This window comes from Condylura cristata, unplaced genomic scaffold (assembly GCF_000260355.1).
Source record: "Condylura cristata isolate star-nosed mole 26May11 unplaced genomic scaffold, ConCri1.0 scaffold00019, whole genome shotgun sequence".
NCBI lineage: Eukaryota > Metazoa > Chordata > Mammalia > Eulipotyphla > Talpidae > Condylura > Condylura cristata.
Genome location: NW_004567120.1, coordinates 26,013,248 through 26,037,338, shown reverse-complemented (window position 1 = coordinate 26,037,338; position 24,091 = coordinate 26,013,248). Strand labels below are relative to the sequence as shown.

The 24,091-nt window shown below is 37.8% G+C and overlaps 1 protein-coding gene across 3 annotated transcripts in view; it reads right to left on the bottom strand.

Annotated features, from left to right (window-relative positions):
• STAG2 (stromal antigen 2) overlaps positions 1-24,091 on the bottom strand; it is a 114,860-nt gene that overhangs the window by 89,868 nt on the left and 901 nt on the right. Inside the window, exon 1 of one of the 3 annotated variants that reach the window (XM_004685776.1) lies at positions 23,734-23,884. The exons of 1 other annotated variant lie outside the window; for it this stretch is intronic. The gene's annotated coding sequence lies outside the window, so the exon portion shown is untranslated. Of the gene's footprint in view, positions 1-23,733; positions 23,885-24,091 lie in introns of those variants that run through there. One more of the 3 variants, XM_012727174.1, reaches the window with a different exon arrangement.

Genomic DNA, 24,091 nt, shown 5'->3' with positions numbered 1-24,091 from the left:
ATTCAGGTACTTGTTATATCATCAAGCCCCTTGACAAACCTGATGAGCTCCTCCAAAAACAGTAACAAAAAATGCTTTTTCTATTAATGAAATTAAACCCATGGCTCTAATCAGTGTTTGTCTCATTAGTCCATGAAAGGTGCTCATTCCCAATCTGTTTTTTCAGCCGGTAACCATAGCTGCCCACTTCCACTCAACCTACAATCATTTTTTCTAAAGCCCAATTAAAACCCTATCTTCTAGGATCAATTTCTGGTATCCTCCCAACTTAGTTATCCCTTTCACCCTATCCCTGAATTCATTGCATTTAAACAATAAATTATTCTAATAATCATAATAATTATCCCTGTTCTATGAAATTCTCTCCACTCCAACCCTTAATGAATTGCTCCTTTCAAGTACAATATACTCACAGTCAAATGCACAAAATTAAGGATTCCAATTCAACCATTAAGCACCTCTGTACTAGCACTGTGATAACCATGAGGATTAAAAACAGGCACAATTTTCAAAAGGTAAGAAAAAATGAATAAAACATGAACTTTAAAGACCTTAATGATAAAGTCTTTAGGGGTGAAAGATACTAATGCCTTTCACTTACTTTGAAATGCATTCCCCAAAAATGGGTGATCAGTGGATAAAAGGGAGTAATGGCTAAATGGATAGATATATGACAAAGTAACTATAGCAATTATTCTAAGGTAGAATCCAGATGCTGGGTCTATGGGTAATCACTGTACAATTACGTGTGTTGGAAGATTTTTCACAACAGAATGTTGAAGGAAAATGAATAAAACATAGCTGCTGCCACCCACCTCCCAAATGAACTTACAGTACAGTAAAGGTGCCACACAAGCAATTACAATTAAGTACACTGGACATAAATATGCATTAGAACCCCCAAGGCACAGCGAAATAGCTCTTAACTGGGAAAAGGGCACTCTACTATGGTTTCCAGGTGACCCCAATCTAAATACTGAAGGAAATGTACTGCTATGTTGGGAAGTGGGTACAAGAGTATTCTAGGCATTAGAAACAATTCAAGCAAGAAACTACTTGGAATAGTAAGGAGCTAAGATCAGTTGGATACTACTATAATATATGGGAAACGCAGGGGAGAGGTTGGTACTGGTTTGGAATGCCCTGATAAACTAGTGAACCTTAATCACTGTCCCCTCTCTGTAAGACACACTCCCTGAAGTCTTCCAGATAAATACCACCTTTCTGTTCCTATACTTTTTAAGCTTTCATCATTACAATGACCTTGGTAGTTGAATGTTTTGCTTCCTTAGCTACTTTCTCTATTAAGAATACAGACTGTGGCCCTCCCTTGGTGGTGCAACGGGTTAGGACACAGGACTATAAACTGGCCACAGTCAACTTCAGTGCGAGTTCAATCCCCGGCCCCAGAGGTGACCCACATGGCACAGCAGACCTCTCCTGTCGCACCTGCTGCTCCTCTTGCTCCCCACTCTTGCCTCTGGTGAATCCTCTCACCGCCCCGGTACTTCTGGCCTATACCCAGTTCTTTATGCATAAATTAAAAAATCGTAAAAAAAAAAAAAGAAAGAAATACAGACTGTGGGGGAATCACTGGTGGCCTATGAGTTAAGTCAGTTAAGTCTTAGTGCTATCACACTACAACCTGAGTTTGATCCCAGCCAGGGAGGTGACCCACATATGATGCAGCAGACCTCGCCTGTCTCACCCACTGCTCCTCTCAGCAATATATTTCACTAAATCCACCTGGTCTGTTCCCCGCTCTTGCTGATGAATTCTCTCACCTCCTGTAACTACGGCCTACACCCTAGTTCTTCTATGCAAAAATAAAAACAAACAAATAAATTAAGACTGTGTGGACAAAAACTGCATCTTTTATATGCACTTCATTCTGAGAAGACACTAAAACATGTGAACTTCATTCTTTTGAAATAAGTTATGACCTAAATCTTATCTTCATGAATTTCACTCACAACAAAAAATATGTAGGCTAACTTAGTAAAGAGCAATGATTATACAAGACCACTTTTTCTGGGAGAAAAAATAAGAAATGACATGTATGCCCAGAAAAAATTTTGCAGTCTGTAAAGCTACTAAGGTGATTAGATTTGTAAATATAAAGTATTTGCTGCTAAAAAAAAAATGTGTTGAAATACAGTAATGCTAACAACGAAAGAACTTCTATGGTGTTCAAAGTTTTGCCTGAGACAGATCCTTTGCTATGCCGTATATGTAAGTGGAAAAGGTCACAGGCATAATGTTACAGAAATTTATACACAATCAGGAAAAACTAATTTTAAAAAATGTGTTGATATTATGAAATCTAAAATCGTTTCAAATGGAAAAAAAAATAGTTAAAGAGCAATACATGTAAATATGACCCAATTTGTTTCTATCTAGAAAATATCTAGAATACCAAGAAACTATCAGCGGTGGTTTTCCTCTCAAAACTAGGAATAGAGGGACTGGAATTTTTCACTTTATGCCCCTTTTGTACTGAATCTTTACCAAAAGAAAGGATTTTATACAATTAGTAATAAAACACCTTCTTTTGAAGCAGTTTGATCTAACCATTTAAAAATCCCTTTAAAGACATAAGGACCATGCTACAGAACTATTTCAGTTAAATACTTAACCCAAGAAAGGCAGACAATACAAAGAACTTGCATACTCCATGAAGATTAATTTTAAAGGAATGGAAGAACAAGCCAGACAGATACAGAGAAAGAATCAATTTAACAATATCCTTAGCTGGAATATAACTGAAAAAACATTCTGTAAGTTTTCAAACCACCAAGACCATTTACCCAGGTATATGCTAACAAGCTTCTTTAAAATCATAATATAAATGAGAAATGCTAGAATCAATAGTGCACTGTGTCTTGCAGTACTCACAGATGAATAGAGAAAGAGGACTCAAACACCTCAACCAGTCTTTTTTATGGATGCAATGAAACAGAAAAGAACACAAATCATAAAACATATCAACCATAAAATATATGAAGTGATTCAGAAGGCAGAGAGCAGTAAAGGGTTTGCTTTGTGATTGACAAGCTACACAAAAAGCAATGAGGACAGAAGATGACAATGGATGGATTTCCCTCCTAACACAGCAACGGGACATATTACTTGGGGCTTAAAGCATGCTTCTTTTGTCACTAATAAGATAAAGATTCTCATATAAATCCATTAAGGTACAAAAATAGTTATATTTAGGTCTGCTTATTTTGACTGTAATTTTCAAGAACACAAAATCCATTGGTAAAAGGCAATGGGTTAAATGATAATGTCTTTAGTTAACTGAAACAATAAAACGTCAGATGCTGAGGCTATATTCAAGTCTCCTGGAAGTAGAGGAACCGATATACACCATCTAGGTAAAACCCCCAGAATGCTTTACATGCATTGTTCTTCAGTACACACCACATAGGAAGCATGTGATCTTGAGTCCTCTTCCTACATACACGAGTACACAAAATTACTTTTTAAAAACAGAATAACAGGCGCTCCCTGGTGGCGCAGCGGGTTAAAGCACAGCACTGAGAATCTAAAGCCGCTTCTGCATGAGTTCGATTCCCGCCTGCCCCAGAGGTGACCCACATGGCATGGCAGACCTCTCCTGACCCGCCCGCTGCTCCCCTCAGCAGTGTACTTCGTCGATCTGCCTGTTCTGTTCCCCACTCTGTCTCTGGTGAAGCCTCTCACCGCCCCTGAGCCTCTGGCCTGTACCCCAGTTCTGTATGCACAAATAAATCTTTTTAAAAATTAAAAAAAAAAAAAACAGAATAACATAACATCCATTACCCTGAAAAATCACATTATTTGCATTTTTCTTCTCAGGTTTTATTCTAACTTAGATGTAGATTTTTCAAAATTGTATCCTTAAGATGGGTATAACTTTTATTATTTTTCACCCCTAGATTCATGTCTACCATTAACATTATTGCTCATAACATAGACCAATAGCTCATGGAATTCCACCAGATGTGGTTTATCATAACTACTTACTTTTAAATATTTAGACTGACCCCAGTATTTCATTATATTAACAGTGCTTCCTCATAGATTCTTAAAGACATTATCATTTAACCCATTGCCTTTTACCAATGGATTTTGTGTTCATAGATTTTATGTTGAATTAAACCCCTATTTTGTAATCAGATAGATTCAAGGAGATCAACATCTAGTTTAGGGCTCTTGATTAGGGAGAGTTTACAATGTTTTGCTATTTGTAAAATGTGGAGATTTACACCTATTTTTACATGTCTAGTACCTAAAGAATTAAAATGACAGCTGTTAGGGAAAATATATAAGGAGTACATAAAACAGAAAATTGCATGGTGAATGGACACTAGACTTTTGGTGGTGTTCATAATGTACATACACATGTTGAACCAAAAAGCTGTCAACCTGAAACTTATACAATGTTACAAACCAAAGATACTGCAGTAAGTGGCAGATGTCATGCACTTGGCTTAATAGGTCACACTTAGCAGGACTGAATGAGTGGCAGTGATAGTATTAAACATTTAAAGATCTTAGTAAGTTGTTCGTGCCCACTTATGTAGGTACACACATACCCATATATGAAACTTTTGGTCATTTATGCTACAAATGCATCCCCAAACTTGTTTTCAACTTAGTTGTCACTATATGTCTCTAAAGCAGTCAATACTATCAAGAAGTGAGTTTCCTGACACTTTGTAAAGTAACATCAGTATTACCAAGAACATCCCATGTTTCAGAAACATACAATTTTTTTTCATAATATACTATTTTTAACCATTTCAAGGTAGGTGATATCCTGCCCATTTTACAGATGAGAAAGCAAAATGTTGGGCAATTTCTATGAGGTCACGGTTAGTGAGTAAGTGAGTCATACATAGAATTACAACTAAAATCTGCTTGCCTTTAAGGCTTCCTTTTTTTTCATAATCCCAAGCTGCCTTAGAATGTATTCAAATGTTTTTGGAAGTTGTTCACCATTACAAGTACAGGCATGAAAACAGAAAACTATTAAGAAACCCAAATACCTTTGTTATCAGCTAATTCATCCAGTAGCAACACATCTCTAGGATCAGACACCAAGAAAACCTAGAAACAGTATAGTCTACAGGAGGAAAAGACCTGGCTAGAATCCTGGCACACTAGCTTTGTAATGTCACATGAGTTTGGAGTTCTCCAGGCTTCTTTCTGCTCTGAATTCTATGGTTTTAAAGAACACAGAACCAGAGGGGCTCTCCCTGAAAGTGCAACGGGTTAAAGCACTTTATTATGAAGCTCTCCAAGCCACCGCAGCACAAGTTCGATCCCCTGCCAGGGAGCTGACCCACACGGTGTAGCAGACCCCTTCTGACCTGCCTGCTGCTCCCCTCAGCAGCGCACTTTGTCAATCTGCCTGTTCTGCTCTCCACTCTATCTCTGGTGAATACTCTCACACACCACATCTCTGGCCTGTACGGTTCTGTAAGCATAAATAAAATCTTTAAGAAAAAAAAAAACAGAACCAGTAAACACAGATGTGTGTTCTATTACTTAATTTACCAATTCTACTTGTGTGACCTTGGGCCATGTTGTTTGCCTCTTCATTTGCAAAATAGCAGGAATACCATCAGGCCAATCCTCCTTAAAGATTAGTATAAGGACAGAGAGAGAGTGCTAAGTAAACTCTATAATATATTAAAGTTATAGTGGAATCATCACCCACTAATACATTTGATTAACATACACTCAGAATTTGATACTTTGTTAATACCTTCAACATATAAGAATTCAATGCAAGCAAAGTTATTTCCCCTCCTCTGTCCCCCTTACAAGTGGTGGGAAGAACACAATATAGTTTTAATTGCACGTCTCTTACCTGCTTTAGCTTTAACTTCTACAACATGCAAAAGAAACCTGTGTAAGTTTTGAAACACACCAAATCAGATGCTTAAGAGTAAAATCTTGTCTTAATTTGTTAAAATAAAACTGATTAGAGTACGCTAATGATCACAACTCAGATAGTGAGCTAAGACATAGTTACAAACAGCATATTTTTAATGAACTTCAGATTGGTACTTTTCCACATTACCTCTAATTTCTTGTTTTCTTTAGTAATAATCACAAGCTCCTGAGGTCTCAAAATTTCTTGCTTCTCAAACTGATTTTAAAAATTAAGCAGAGCCCCTCCCTGGTGGTGTAACAGGTTAAAGTGCAGCACTGCTAACCTAGGCTTCTGGGCAAGTTTGATCCCTGGCCTAGGAGGTGCCCCACATGGCACAGCAGACCTCTCCTGTCTCACCCCCTGCTCCCACAAGCCGTGTATTTCAGTAGATCTGCCTGTTCTTCTCCCACTGTCTCTGGTGAATCCTCTCACTGCCCATGCACCTGTGGCCTGTACCCCAGTTCTGTATGCATAAATATATAAATCTTTTTTTAAAAAAATTAACCAGGATCTCCCTGGAGTCACAGCACAGGGGCTAAAGTCTCAGCATTCTAAAGCTATTGCCAATCAGTGCAACTTGAGCTTGATCCTTGGCCAGGTAACTAACTCACATGGCTCAGTAGACCTGTCTAGCTAGCTGTTTCCTCAACAGTGTATTTCAATAGATCCCTCTGTTCTGCTCCCCACTCTGTAACTAGTGAATCATCTCACCTCCCACCTCCGACCTACACCCCAGTGTTTGTATGCATAAATTTTTTTAAAGCCTCAATCAAACCCTGAATGATTTCTAAAAGTTCCGAAATTTAGTAACTTCACAATTATGACTGAAATCTATCTCTACATGTTTTAATCAGTATTCAGATAAATTATTCACTCTTTCTACAAATATTTCTTGAGCATCTACTATGCAACAGAAGTGTTAATGTTACATTGTTTAATGTGGTGAATGAAGTCTTACTCCCCTCTCAACAAAATCACCTTGTTTCATTTCATGTAGCCCTTATCACTGAACTTGTTATTTTCTTGTTTCCTTGTGTTCTCTCTTCCTCCTGACTGAATTTAAACACCATGGAAGCAGAAACATTAACATTATGATCATCTTTTGCTGTAAATATTTATGTTCCCAACTAAAGTAGACCATACTCTCTATAAAGGATGTTTGAAATTCCAATTTGCTCCTAACGCCTCTGCCCAGACCTGAATGCTTCTTCACTATAAAGTTGCTCATGTGTCTTCCCTTGGCCAGTCCAAAGCATTCTCAGACAACCTTAAAGAACAGTATGGTTTTCTATAGGTTTCATAATGCCTTGACACTGGCAAATTTTCAACAGTAGGTGGATTCCCTACCAGAAAGAAATATATTATGGAAAAGGCATAACCATAAATGCAATCATAACATTTTTAAGAACTACATCAAACAGTCGATTTTTATCTACCCCACTCATGACTAAAAATAATCATTACTATTAAGAAACAGGCTAATAAAATTTTAATTTCATTGAAGGTCTCATTACTAAGATTATAATGAAGTAAGGAAAACAAAAGCTGGGCTTCCCCCACTGGTTCTTTCATCCTTTTTATTTGCAAAACACTTTAGCACAATTCATCCACAAACCATCCACTGAATGCAACTTAGCACTACTGCCCTACTAGACAAGAGGAAACTGCAGATTTCCTAAGCAACTAGATTTGGAAATTGAAATGAATTAGTACTATAAAATAAGGTGAATAGACATTACAAACTCAATACATGAATCCAATTTAAAATATCTAGTGTCAGTGTCACTATACATTTAATTAACCAGAAAAAGATTATCTACTTATAATTTAAAGACCTTCAGGCTAAAATTTAAGTGTCTTCAAGTCATATTCAAACCACTTGCTGAAAAGTAAAGAAATTAAAATTTGAGCAAAAGATGTATCCAATTCATAAAAGACCTATCAAAAACATAAGAAATCTTAAAACACAACAATATGAAAACAAACTGATAAAAAGGCAAAGATCTTGACAGATACCACACCAAAAAAGAGAGAGAAAGGGGCTTCCCTGTTGGCACAGGGGTTAAAGACAGCCTATCAAGCTACTGCTAGGCACTAACACATGACTTTGATCCCTGATCAGGGAGCAGGCCCACCGGCATAGCAGACCTTTTCTGTGTTAACCTGCTGCTCCCCTCAGCAGTGAATTTCGGTTGATTCACCTCTTCTACTCCCCACTCTGTCTCTGGTGAATCCTCCCCCCACCCAACACTCACTCACTCACTCACATACCCCTCTGGCCTATACCCCACTTCTTGAATGCATAAATAAAAGCAATTTTAAAAGAAAAAGAGATGGTGAAAAAGCAAACAAAAAGCTACTCCCCACATCAAATGTCACCAGGGAAATGCAAATTAAGTATCATCACATATCTATTTGAATGGCCAAAATCCATCACCCTAAAGACAACGAATAAAGGTGAGGCTGTAGATCAACAGAAATTATCATTAATTGCTGATGTGAATACAAAATGGTATTGTCACTTTGGAGGAAAGCTCCGTGGTTTCTTATAAAACTAAACATCTCTTACTATATGATACAGCAATGGCACTCTTCAATAATTACCCAAAGATACACCTTGAAAACATTACACTTTAAGTGTAACAGTAAAACAAGCAGTCATGAAAGGACAAACATTCTGTTTCCTCTTATATTGGGTAGCTAAAATAGTCAAATATATAGAAACACAAAACCAAACAAACACTGGTCATCAGGGAATGTTTGAAAGCACAGGGGAAACAGGGATTTGTTTAAATGGATACAGGATTTTATTATAGGATAAAAACATTCTGGAGGTGAATGGTGGTAATTGTTACACAATGTGAACAGACTAGATACAACTGGAACCACATCATTAAAATAGTTAATGTGGTAAAATTTTATGTGTATTTTATCAAAATGAAATAATACGGCATTTGGAATGAAGTAGTGGAATTTGAGTGGTTTTCAATTTCTCTTTGAAATGTTATCCCAAGCAGAAAAGTAAGATTTTATAAAATACTCTGGCATTATTTCTACCCAAGGTAGTTTTTCCACAAATCCCAAGGAAAATTGAGGGGCTACCTAAACACTTTTCACATGAAGTACAAAGGAAGAAAAAAGAGAAAATGGTTTTGCTTTTCAAAATATACATATTCCAGCAATCCAAATCACATTTATCATAGCTATTTGGAGAGGGTATCAAATTGTAGTAGTATGTTATTCTAATACTAGTGACATACTCAAGTTATCAATTCTTTGATTATCTACACTAATAATACAATGTCCCACAAGTAACTCCAATAAAAACCTTAGTTTTAGAATGTGCCTCTTTTCTTGCCCAAGACCACTTCCCAGCTTAGTCTATTCTTGTTTACCTGGAATCCAATGTGGAAGAACTCAGCTCCCAAGAGATGCCACAAAGAAAACAATCTACATAAGGATAATCACTGATTCTATCAGCTTTAAAGATAGTTTTAACTTGACATAATTGGAACAACAGTTCTTATATTGTATACAATTTAAAAGCATCTCCCAGATGGGAAAACATGCCATCTGGATTCTTTTCAAATTTGAGATGCTTATGGATTTTGTGCTACATTTTCCTAGACTTTTCCCTGTCTTCCTGACCACTCTATGAATGGTCCTACTTCCTTCTCCTGCCCAAATTGACAATTAGTTTTCCCCCCTCTGCTTTTTATAACTTCTCCCCTGCAAAAGCCAATGTATTTTATATATGGGACGTTGTAACATATCTCCTAGCTTCAATCTGCTGAACTCCAGTTGCTTAATACCACACACATTACTGATACAAATTTTCTGAGTAGAAACATAAAATGACTTATGTACTAACAAAATATTAACTAAGAAATATTATCCAGAGTTTCAATCCATGGCAATTTTTTAACATACAAACGTATGTATGCAGGAACGTACATGTTTTGTGTATGTTATCTACTACTAAATGATAAAGACCAAATCTAGGAATCCTGTTAGAAGCCAGCTCTCAGTTTCACATCTATCCCCCCTACTGTGCAAATCACATACTATATATATAGTCCATGAAAGAACCTCTAGCAAAATGAAGGATTGACTGTTAAGCAGAAGCTGAAGGCAGACCTCTAAGACAGACAGTTTCACAAAAACTGGAATTCAAGGAATTTTCTTGAATTCAAGGAAATTCATGAAACTAGGATTTTAAAAAGCACAATGAGAATCAACTATATTCCCACTCCACCTCAAAATAGGCCCAAGCACATGTCACAGCACTTCTCTGTTCCAAGGAATGTCCATCTTTTTTTAAAAAATTTATTTATGCATACAAGAACTGGGGTACAGGCCAGAGGCACGGGGGTGTGTATGTGAAAGGATTCACCAGAGACAGAGTGGGGAGCTGAACAGGTGGACTGACTTAAGTACACTGCTGAGAGGAGCAGCGGGTAGACAGGAAAGGTCTGCCACACCATGTGGGTCACCACCTTGGCCAGGGATCTAACTTGAGGTGCAGTGGCTGCAGATCGCTTCACAGTGCTGCACTTTAACCTTCTGTGTCACCCACGTCCCATGCATGAGTTTAGGTGTACAGGATTAAGGCCATCAACAAGACAGGCAAATATCCTTACCAATTACTGAGATTACATTCCAGTGTGAGGAAAGAGACAACCCATATCAAACCATTATGATGGTTCTAAGAGCCATAAAACAAAATAAAGAAAGGGAGTGTTAGGGACAAAAAGTATTATTTTACATGACATGGTCAAGAAAATAACTTCACTGAAAGGTTAGATTTTTAAGCAAAACATCCTGAAGACAGGGATCAAGCCAGGCAAAGTGACCAGCAGGTACCAAGAACATGAAGCAGGAACCTACTTGGGCAAATTACTTAACCTCCCTAGTCCTCAGTTTTCTCATCTGTGTAATTGCATAATATCAATTACACCATTTAAGTAAAGGCAATCAATACAACAAATGTACTCAATAAATTAAGATTATTACTAATTACCTGAGGACTGTCAAGCCTGCAAAACCCCCTCACATTGTCTGGCATACAGAAAACACCCAGAAAAAAAAAAAAGACTTATCTAATTTTCATAAAAATTTGTAACAGATTTTATGGCTAGAAAACCTTAGGAACATTAGATTTGTCTCTGCTGACCCCTAAAGTTCCATAAGGATGAAGAAAATACTCCCCACAATTAAAGAGGAGTTATTTTAACTACACTGCCAGGATGAGAAAACCATTCACATTCACATGTAATAATCAGTAAGAACAGTAATAAACACTAAGAAAGTCTCTACAGCAAGTTACCTGGTTTCATAAACTATTACGTATGTGTCCTTGGGCAGTTTTTTTTTTAAAGATTTATTTTATTCATACAGAACTGGGGTACAGGCCAGACATGCGGAGGGTGAGAGGATTCACCAGAGACAGAGCGGGGAGCAGAACAGGCAGATCAACGAAGTACACTGCTGAGGGGAGCAGCAGGCGGGTCAGGAGAGGTCTGCCACACCATGTGGTCACCTCCGGGGCAGGCAGGAATCGAACTCATGCTGAAGTGGCTTTAGCTTCTTAGTGCTGTGCTTTAACCTGCTGTGCCACCAGGGAGGGCCCGTCCTTGGGCAGTTTTAAGTTTTCTTTGTACCTGTTTCCTAACCTACAATCAGGAAATAATAATAGTACCTACTTTAAAGGGTTATAGAATGGTTGAATGGGTAAATTTAAAAATAATCTCTATTTCTGTGTCTAGAATCTAGTTATCAAGTTAGTAACAACATAAAAGTAAAAAAGGAAATCATAATGCTTCTACTTTCTATGGAGAACTTTAAAGATACCAGAAGTGGAAAGCAAAGGAAAAATGAAAAACAAAATAATACAGGGGGCATCATTTCATTCCATAGACCAATTAACCTGAACAGACTGTCACTATTAGTACTGTGCTTTATGGGAACACTAGTAATGAAATATAAGCCAAAAAATCTTCTGAATAGCATTTTGTTTTCAAGTTTGTTTTCTAGCAAGCCTTAATTTAAATCAAAACCTAATTACCTGGCTTCCCTGGTGGCACAGGAGGGTTTTAAAGACAGCACTATCAATGTATTGCCAGTCACTGCAGCACGAGTTCTATTCCAGGCCCACTAGGGAAGTGACCCACATGGCCCAACAGACCACCCCTGTCTTACCTGCTGCTTCCCTCAGCAGTGTATTTCGGTATATCTGCCTGCTCTACTCCCCACTGAGTCCTTTCTTACACACACACACACACACACACACACACACACACACACACACACACACACGCTTATTTTGGACTGAACCTCAGTTCTTGTATGCATTAATAAATAAATACTGATTGCTTTTTTTTTTAAAGATTTATTTATTTATTCATACAGAACTGGGGTACAGGCCAGAGATGCGGAGGGTGAGAGGATTCACCAGAGACAGAGTGGGGAGCAGAACAGGCAGATCGACGAAGTACACTGCTGAGGGGAGCAGCGGGCAGGTCAGGAGAGGTCTGCCACGCCATGTGGTCACCTCCGGGGCAGGCGGGAATTGAACTCATGCGGAAGCGGCTTTAGATTCTCAGTGCTGTGCTTTAACCCGCTGCGCCACCAGGGAGGGCCAATACTGATTGCTTTTTAAAAAAAATAATTTATGTATGCATAGACGAGCTAGGGTACAGGATGGGGGTGGGCGGGACATGAGAGGATCCACCAGAGACAGAGTGGGGAGCACAACAGGCAGATCTAACTGAAACACTGCTGAGGGGAGCAGCAAAAAGAGACAGGAGAGGTCTGCAGTGCCATGTGGGTCACCTTCCTGGCTGGGGATCTATAATAGCTGCGGTCAGATTCATAGTTCTGCATTTTAACCCCCTGTGCCCAACCAGGGAAGCCCCTTAAATAAACATTTTAAAATAATTTAATTCCTTAAAATTAATCCAGGCATCTCTTCCCTGAGAATTAAAACAAATACAATATAAGAAACTTTAATATCTCTTTACCCCCCCCAATCAACCCTTTTCTAGGGCTACTTGACACTATACAAAACATTATCACGTGTAACCTCAGACTAAGAATGATTTATCTTCTATCAGCTCTTGATAGAAAATAAGCATTTCTTCTACCCAATCACCAAATGTTTTCTGACCACTGTAAAAAGTTTAATTTCCTCCTCATTCTCATCAATTTAAGATTCTTAACACCTTTTATTCTCTCCACCCCCCAAAAGTTATCACTATGAAATCTATAAATCATCCCACTGGGAGGCAGTGTATCACCATGTAAAGAAGAGTTCTGCAATCAGGTAGAATTATATTCAAAAGTAGGTTCTGCCACTTACTAGCTGAGGGAACTTGGGAAAGTCAACAATTCTAACCTCAGAAAAGGAAAATATCACCAACTTCCTCACAGGAATACAAAATAAAATATTAGGGACCCAAGTAGAATTTGCCATGTAGATGCTATAAAAAAGCATCCTATAGATAACAAAAGTTTATCATTAATGCAAAGCTATCTAAGGTAAATTAATTGACTACCTCTTCCAACTTACAGCTCTTTAAATATGAATACTAATAATGCAATCTCAAAGCAGGATTACATTTCTGGAAAACCTAACGTTTAATTCAAACACCATATGAAATTCTGCAGTAAGATATACTGCAAAATGAGACAAAGACCCAAAATCGGTTAAATATATAATTCCTACCCTGAAAGTTATCAAGTTGTAAGAGAATTGGATATTAACCAATATTATATATTAAGCACTACATATGGATACACATACCCAAATACACACAAATACTTGCCTCTCACATTAGATTTATGGTTTTTCTGCAGCAACCTAGATAACTGTTTCAGTCTGGCTTGTGAACTAATTCCCTATTAAAGCATCTTTTTGAATATATTCCCATGCTGTCCAAATAATCACTCTGAAATTTTTCAGGCATATTTCTAACATCCAAATATGAATGCAACTACTGAGTACTTCTCAATGAATAGGAGCACTTTATGCATTGATTATTTTATTCAAAACTAAAAAAAGTAAATACATATATTCAGAGCTGGAAAAATCCATTTGTCATTGACAAATTTGCTTTTCAAAAACATACCTTCATGCTTCTGCTTCCCTGCCAGCCATGGCTACCACCACTTCCTCAATTCTCCTGCCAGGAATAAAGTCTTTGGAATGTCTTTGGCCTGAATGAGTGGTGGAAACTGGGAAGAACATATCCCACAGGGAAAATATTATGGCTTTGCTAATATTTCCTATATTTTCTCATCTGCTTTAGTGTAAAAGGGAAATTCTCAAAAGCTAATACTGCTATCTTTAATATTATTTGTTAAAACCATAAAAAGGCCTTTTTCATTTAGTAGGATACTAAACATGTTCTTTATAACACCATCCTACTTATCATAAAGTTTGCAAACTATGTACATTGGTGGGTGTCGAAAAATTTTCCTTGTTTTTGAGAAGAGGATAATATTGGAGATTCAAGAAAAAAGAATCTCCTACATCACTAACATGGAAACACTTTACTCAAATATGCCAAACCTAAATCATATTTATCATAAGGAAAATGAATTTAATGAGTCTTATACTGCTAAAGATATTTCAAAGCTAATATTCCAAGAACACAGTCAAAAAGTAAAACAAAAGCATGTATAAATTCAAATTTTTTAAAGCAAGCATTCAGAACTTGAAATAAAGACATACAAGAGTCCCATACAATAGAGTAACTGTTTTTTGCCTCTTAGTTTTAATAGAACCACAATATTAGTTAGGTCTCAATCTTTAGATAAAACAGTAACCAGTTATAGGAGATGATCATGGGCTCTTTTAGTTCATTAACAACCACCAATGACAGAAGCATTCCAAGGCACTATACATTTCTATCTATCTATCTATCTATTAACAGTCCTTAGTTGTTATTTATCCCACGAGTTTTTCAGTTGTTTTTTAAATACTTGTCACTTAATCTCAAATTATGGACACTATATCAAAACTGCATTGATGGCTATAGGTTTTGACCTCAATATTCTTTAATATATGGTAATCACAGTATGTCACAGTTGTGTTTTTTTTTTTTTAAGGTTATTTTTAAGCCTTCTGGGATAATAAAGCCCAAATGACACTATTACCTAAGGGCAGAGGCAGAGGCTAGGCAACTAATTTACCCTGACATATCTATTTCTGTAGGCACTTTAAGTATCAGCTGCTAAAACAATGAATGAGCTGTTTGGAGGACCTCAAAAAACATACTTTACACAGAATTTCAAAGGGTTCTCTCAGTTCCAACCCATCCCTGTGTCCCAGATTAAAAACCAGCAATATTATTTTTGAAAGCCAACTGTATTAACTTCATGTAATAAATAATTGACAAAGTCAACCACTCACTATGCAGCCCACAAATTCCTTCACTGGATGAAAGAAACAGTCCTCCTTCAAGTTTCATGATTACTTTAATGAACTATATATGACTTAAAAATTTTTTATTAAAGATTATTTATGCACAAAAAACTGGGGTACAGGCCAGAGGTGCAGGGGCGGTAAGAGGAATTACCAGAGACAAAGCGGGGAGCAGAACAGGCAGAGAAACACTGCTGAGGGGAGCAGCAGGCGAGACAGGAGAGGTCTGCCATGCCATGTGGATCACCTCTGGGGCTGGGGATTGAACTCACACTGAAGCAGCTGCAGCTGGCTTGCAGTGCTGTGCTTTAACAAGCTGCACCACCAGGGAGGGCCCTGACTTAAAATTTTTAATAGACCTACTTAGTAATCTCTGCTATTCATAAGATGATAATACCAACAAAACCTCCAAGAGTGAACCAGTTAGAAGGGGGGGGGAGACACATTCCTTAATGAAATATTAGAATAGATAAGTATAAAAACAAAACCCAGGGGCCTCCCTGGTAGCACAAGGAGTTAAGCCTCAGCAATATGAAGACACAGTCTTTCACTGCAGCAAGAGTTCATCCCCAGGTAAGGAAGGTGACCCGCATGGCACAGCAGACCTCTCCTGTCTCATTCACTGCTCCCCTCTGAGCCGGTGTATTTCAGTAGATTCCTATGTACTGCTCCCCAATGTCTCTGATGAATCTTCTTAGCCCTTCATTCATCTGGCCTGTACCCCAGTTCTTGTATGCACATATAAAAATAAACCTTTTTTAAAAATTAAAAGTAATTACTAATTCTGGGCCTCCCTGGTGATGCAAGGGTTAGTAAGTTTTAGCACTATCAAGCTATGGGTAACCACTGCAGCAGTGTTCTATCCCAGGCCAGGGAGCTAACCAACAAGGTGTAGCATACATCTCCTATCTGGCCTGCTGCTCTCCTCAGCTGTGTATTTCAGGCAATCTGCCTGTTTTGTTCCCCACTGTCTCTGGTGAATCCTCTCACCCCCACCCCTTACACCTCTGGTCTGTATCCCAGTTCTGTATGCATAAATAAATCTTCAAAAAAAACTATTAATTCTATGAAATGGCAACCTCCATAAAACTTACATCTCAAATCGTGTTACAGAATCAGTTGAATTTCAGGTTATGCTCTAATACCACTTTTCTCTAGACACAAATTTATTTCTTTTAGCTATCTTTCTCAGAAGAAATTCCCCACATATGTGGGAAAGGAATAAACAGTAAATAGATTCATTTTAATTTGGTTTCTTTATGATAGATGGAAGTCATCAGTTTTTAGTTAAGGGTATCTGAATAATATGTAAGGAAAACAGATGTAAATAGCAGTTATTGGAAGTTTACTCTTACTTAAGTAGATCTCGGAGAATTTGGGAACTTCCCCACCCTCTTTTTTTTTTTTTTTGCTACTTACTTGGACCTCAGAGAAGTTGTTTTTCAGCATTAAGACATAACCACTCAGATCTAATTGGTAACTTGAAAAAAGCCAAGTAGAAATTCGACTGGGCTTTAAAAAACACTGCACCTTATCTTTGACTGTAGACACCCAAACTAGTAAAAACAAAAGCAGAACCTGCCAGTTTAAAGTAATTAAAATCATGTTCATGCAAAAAAAAAAATCTCCATAGAGGTTTCAAATCCATTCCTATCACTAATTGGACAAGCTACTTGGCCCCCCTTATGCTTTGATTTTAGGGTCACCATATACACTCATCTCCCTCCAAGTCTTAGTTTATGCTATTATTCCAGCATGCCATCTGGTTAGTGCCCCCTTTCACTTTCAGAAATATTCTGATTTGAACAATAAATGAGACGGTCACCCTATCTTATAGGGTTATGAGGACTGAGTAAATATACATAAAGACACCTGAGACAGTGACATACCGTAAGAGTTCAGTTAGTTAGTTATTATTAGTCATAGTTAAACACTTTACAAAAGGTTTTAAATTGTGTAATAAACAAGAGTTCCTACAAGATTCCTTTTTACAAATAAAATTAAGCAAGTAACATCCCACATTCGATTTCTTAAAGCAATCAAATAGCTACTAACTACTTAAAATCAACACTAACCAATTTATTCCACAGAGATGGTAATATCATCAACAACATTCACTTACCATACATCAGCTTTAGTGAGGTTATGTTTCACCAACAAGAAAGTAATTGTAAAAATTAAAAGTCGCATAGTGCCAAATCCGTCCCTTATACTCAAGCAGTCTGTGTCAACCAGAGCTCCTCCTCACATTAACCATGGAACTTGGAAAATGAGTGACAATTTCCTGAATTCTCCCAAGAATGGTCAGTATATAACCAATATCTTTATCTTTCTAGATACACAGGAGAGAGAAAATAATTCATTACCTACAGTGGACGCCTTGGGGCATAATTTTGTTGTAGAACTCCAGGGTCTTGGTATTGTTGGAGTACAAAGGGGGAGAAAGATTCAATACTGAATATAAAGCATCTAAGTAGAAAATTGCAGGGCATCGCCTGAAAAAATTATTTTCTACAGATGAAGCATATGAGAATGATTAACAAAAAAACATAAATTTGACTCATGGCTAAGAAAAACAGCTTTACTTCATTTCCACTATTTTCTCTTAGGTCAGAAAGACAACATTAGCATTCCTTCAGCTAAAAACTATAGTTTATGAAAAGCATGAAGGAAAAAAAGAGAAAGCTAAGATCAATATTCTGATCACTAATTAACTAATAACCCAGGGCCCCAATACTGACTGATATATAATAAAAATAAGAACCAGAAAATTGATGAAGTGAAGAGATAAAACTAGAACAGAAAGCAAAAGCAAATAAAGGAGATATTAACAATTAGAAGCAAGGAGAGTATTTTTAATACCATTAAAAAACAAACAAAAAAAAATTTCCTACATAATCAGTCAGGGCAGTGAATCTTAGAAGAGTAATCATAATTTTTAATTCAAACCTAACAACTCAATAAACTGAGTAACTGGGGAACTCTTATGAGACATACTTATCCTCTGTTTTGTATAGAGCATAAATGACATAAAGGAGGAAAAAAATCAATGAAATCATCCTAGCTTCCATAGTATGACCCTCCCAAAATCAAGACTATAATTCAGCATATGATCCCAAACGTCTATATAATGCATTCTCAAACAAAATGGATCAGATTTATTTCACCTATATCAACTATTAACATATAAGGCAACCACTAATCTAATCCTGTGTAAAAATTTACATTTACCTTCCACTATGTGTGGGGGGAGGGGGAATCCTCTATTTTGCAAAATTAAAATGACACAGGCTTTTTGGTGATAGATTAACCAAGACCTAAGCCAGTTAAGGCAAACTACTGAGCTTAACAAAAAAGGACAAAGGTTTTGAAGACAAAATAATTTGTGTGTGAATTCAGGCTGTCAATTAGTGTCATGTCATTGATTCTGAGTCTCAATTTCCCCTCTGTAGAACAATAACCACCTATCTTGCAAGTACCTGAGAAGATTAAATGCATGTTAAAACACACAGTACAGCTATTGGCATTCAAAAGGAACTGAAATGGCAACTAAATTAAGAGTTTCTAAGAATATCTACCAATTCAAGTTAATAGGTCAAATCCCATTACAACAAATGTTATCCATGCAAAAGGGTAAATAGGACTTACTTTTTTTTGCCATCTAACAGCATGCAAAATAATTTAAACTTACTTTTTATAAGAGAATTTTACTTTGGAATTGTACCTTAGAATATCAAGTTTATAGAAATCTCCCTACTTTGTCTCATCACACCTAGCCAAATGTTTTCCAATCAACCATTGAGATTATTCAGTCTCTTTCCTTTGGGGGAGAAGGGAGTTTAAAACAGCTTCAATAATCTCTTGACTACACTAGCCATATACAAATATTTCTGGGTAGTATCAGACAGAACTATATATATCAAATGTACATTAAAGTCCAGATAGATTAACACAGGAGTTTAAGAAACAGATTGTTTAAATACACATATACAAAAACTAAGACTCTACCAAGCAATACTACTCAGAGAAGAAATAAAAGATTTGGTTAAGTTACATGCAAAGAAGCCAACTGAGGAGACTGGAAAACAAGTCAGACTCACACATCTCACTGGCAAACAGAACATGCAATCACCACCACTCAAGATAATCAGATACAAAACATTATTATACAGGGTAGTATAGAAACACAAATTAAAATTCTATTAAATATATAGCAAATGTAGAAAATTACAAAAAGAAATGTAAAAAGCTTTTAAAATAATATGCATTGTTAAAATTTTTTTGTTACTCTCCAACAGTTATACTCACATTCCTGCATAGACTGATAGCCAGAGGTGAGACTATTTCTTCACTTTTCTATACTCCCCAACTTCTAAATGAGATATACGATAGTGCTCTGCTGTATCTGCCAAGTTTAAGTCCTATAATAATTGAAAGTGCTAATACAAGTGCAGGATTATTTTTTACTGTGAAATGCAAAAGTCACAACATTAAAAAAGGTAAGAACTGCTGTTCTGAGATGTAATACAAATCACTGTATCCATTTAATGTAAATTTTAAATGCAAAAGTTAATTTGTAGAAAAAACTAAAGTCTTTCACCCATTACAGAACTCAAAGCAAAAAATATGCTATTCACTGTTTACTCCTTCCCCCACATGACTGTGGGTGTCATCAGTTAAAACATGCAGAAAGAATATTAAGCATTACTAAGCTGTACACGGCATTATTTTCACATCCAACCCTAGGTTCCCAAAGTACAGTCTGAATGTGAGACTGGCCCCAAGATCACACCATACCCATTTTAACTCCTAGGTTCTCAGATGAGGTGGTCAGAAAAGACAACAATGAAAAAGAATGTGGATATTAAAATCCACATTTATTAAAATCTTATTTGACTATGTGGGATCTTTAAAAATCCTAACTAAATAGACTTTAAAGTTGCCAAACTCATAATCTGTTTAAACGCAAAAGTTAATTTGCAGTTAGTAGTTTAGTTCTTGCCTCACTGGGATAAAATAAATCTAAAACCACAATCCTCATCTTACACTTAAAGAGTATTTGCATGCGAGTAAGAATTCAAAATATGTAATCTGTCTTCTCAACAGCCTTCAAAAGCTAAAATGTTGAATATAAAATATACAAACACACTAATATTAACAGTTATGAAATGTCTAGTCCCAAACTGGAGTGAATTTTTGTTGCAATAGTTAGGAAGCACAATTCACAAAACACAGAAGTTAAATAGCCATTTTGGATTCCCTTTAGAACCCTGACATACACTCAAAAACACATCTCACACGGAAAAAAACCTGACACTGAACAACATGCAACTGCCGAATATAAGGCACTTACCTCCAAAAAATTAGGAACAATACACAAATACACTAGTTAAGGAGACTGAAAGAGTTTTAATTACAATGCACTTTTATTTTACTGAACGGTAATGGTCAGAATGTTAATTTAAAGAAATTAAAGTATTTTGCATATCAACTTCTTACTAACTGCAGCACCAGATGGGAAGGAGGGGGAAACTTAGCTCATTTTAAAAATCTCAATTTTGAGATAAAGAACCCACCCCACCCCCACTGCCAGTTTCTGATGCCTTAGAATATACAGTTATTTCACAGAGGGAAAGAATGGCTAATAAGTACATTTCTCTTTCAATTCTCTTCTCTACCCATTCATTAGATACCAAATACTGAAACTGAATTCATCTCCAACCTCGATCTTCCTACCAGGAATGTTCCCTAGGGCACCAGAACGAATCCCTTGCACTGTCACTTATTGAAGCTGCCAAAGCCCCTCCTATTAATAGTAAATCCTTTTTATACTGACTCACTGTAACTCCAATTTAATGAAACAGACACCAAGCAGAATTCATAGAATTTGGAAATGGAATTTTCCGATGTTCAAAGGATTAAAAAAGAAACTAAAAGTAATGTGCATGCAGACTAAGTAACAAACAAAGTTCAACCACTTTGTCATGATTTATATTGCTTATTCTATACTGGCTACATTTAAATATTTTCTGATAGTTTGTATCAGGCATTGTGTAATTAGACAAGAAGCCAAGTTTCCCATACAAATACTTGACAGGTAAATATAAACTTAAGTTATTACACCAAATTTGCATGACAATTTTAAGTTTTTTCTTCCAACTTTTTCTGTACAGAAAAATTCCAACATACAAAAGTAAAAAAGACAGTGCAATGAGCTCTTATGTATTCATCATCCAATTACAATCATCAACTCAAGGCTACTTTTGTTTCATCTCTACCACTCCATCCCATTATCTTGAGAAATGAATTAAGAGTTAGACACTGCTTAGTAAATTCACTGAGAAAAATCCAAAGATAACAAAAGTATCAGACTAGCAAGAAGTCAATAATCTAACACTGTAACTGTACAGTCACCCTACACAACTCCTTGTCTGGTGGTAAATTTAAGATTTCGGTTAAAATCAAATAGCCAAATATGAGAATTCTCACGAAGTCCATATAAAATCCAATGGGCTTAACTTAAAATTGTATCTAAAATGATATATTGAAACATGTGCTAAAAATGAACTTAAACACCTGCAACTAGCTGGCATTCACGTATCTCGGCTCAATACGGGGGAAAAAAAGACTATTTAACATAATGTGTCATAAAATTACAATTCAGCCACTTGAAAAACCGCTGAACACTTACGCCTTAACTGGTCCTTCTGAGCCCTAATTATAGATTGATATCAACGTAGAAAGAAAACCAGACATTTTAACCTAAGTGGCTTAAAATGTTCAAAATTAACCCCACCGTTCACTGGAAAACATATGAAAGCAGATCTAAAGTACCTGAATTGTATGTCATTAAACAGAGACGCGTATCCACTTTCCAGGGCTGTTTTTTTTTTTAATAAGTTCACATTTACCCTTAAACGCAACGCGCTAGGCTACAGACAGAATTAGGAGACCGCCTCCTGCTTTTGCTCCTAACCAATACGCAGAGAGAGAAGGTTGGCAGGAAAGTGCTGCGAGGACAGTAACAAACACCAGCAGCTCCCGAGCAGGCCCTGCTCGAGCCAGGAATGACGCACTTCGGTAACCCGACTCTTTCTCCCCTCCACCCCCGCCCCCAGCAGCGGTGCTGACACCGCCAACAGCCTGGAGTAGGAAAAAAGACAACAGAAAAAAGGCAGAGGTTGGACCGCACCAGGTTTCATCAAGAAACCTCGATTATTCCTCTTTCGACACTAACCACTAGGACTAAACAGGAAAAGAAGGTTCGTGCTTAAGCAAGTCCCATCATGGTGGTTTAAGAGTCACTAAATTAAGCTGATAATGAGTCCAATCCACAGAGACAAATACAGGGTGTGGCTGCTGTGAAATACGGCGGTCCGTGGGAGAAAAGGGGGTAAGGAATTTACACTTCAGTGTAAGGGCAAGATGGGGGGGGCGGCCCGCGCATTTTAAGGAAACACAGCAAACCAACGCAAGCTTTTCGTTTACTTAAGCCTAATCCTACATATCAAAAGTTCCTAATAAATACATCATGTAAACTGTAAATAATCATTGAATAAAACACCATGACCCTCCATTAAAAAAAAAATAAAACTACATCCAAAAGAAAGGAGGGGTTGGAAAAGGGGGGATGGCAGGCAACAACACAGAAAACATTTCTAGGCCACGGAGGAGAAACTCTCACAAACCAGATGAAACTAATGCAATATTAAAAATTAAAGCTGAACACTGCAGCACGAAAAATCACGATAAAACCCATTACAGTTCAGGATTAAAAATAAAATGACATACACCAAGGGGAGCGGAAACTAAATGTCGAAAGTACAGCGGTTACAAGAAAGGACAAAAAAAAAAAAAACTAAAGGCAAAACATGCCATTCTCGCGGTGGGGGGAAAACGGCAGAAATCAACAATACGTTGACGAATGTAGGCCAGCAGAAAATGGGAACGGGGCTCAAAGTTTTGCGGAACTACTTGATGCTGTTTCCCACACCTTCTCTCTCTCGAGGCCCATCCCGACCCTTTGGGTCCCAAAATCGCCGCCCACCGATCAGTGGGTTCGTGAGCGAAGGAAAAAAGAAAGTCAACCCCCAGCAAGAATAAAAGTGTGGAGGGAAAAAGCTGCGGCTGCCTACCTGGGGCAAGGATCAGCTCAGTTCGTGCCTGGAGAAAGACAGCGCGGGTGGGGGTGGGAACGAAAAGCAGCACTAAAACTAAAACAAAAGTGGCGCCAAAACCCCCCAACAAACAGCCTTCCACTCCCGCCCTTCCCCCCTCCCTCCGGCCAGGCAGGCCGGGCCCCCTTCGGAGCCAGGTCCGCACGCGGGGCCAACCCCGCCAGACCCCAGCCGATTTATAAAATTGTCGCCCGAAGCAAACTGACCGAAGTCGGGCCGCGGCAGGGATGGAGAGCTCGATGCCAATCGCCGGCCCGAGCAGTTCCCCCACCACGCGCTGGAGATGATGGGGCGGGGGAGAAGCCGAGGGGCCCGTCACATGAATGTTGTTCCCTCTCTAGGAAGGGAGGAAGAGAGGGAGGGAGCGGAGGGAGGGAGGAAAGGCAGGAGGGGAGGGAGAGGGAGGGGGCACGAGGGAGGGGTGTGATCAGAGTAGATTTTCCCTCGCCTCCCTCGGTCCGAGGCCCAAATATACACAAGCGAGCTCGGCCTCCCCTCCCCCGCGCCCAGCACCACCATTTTGCTCTCCGCCTTCCCCTCGCAGCCGGCCGCGCGCTCCCCCAC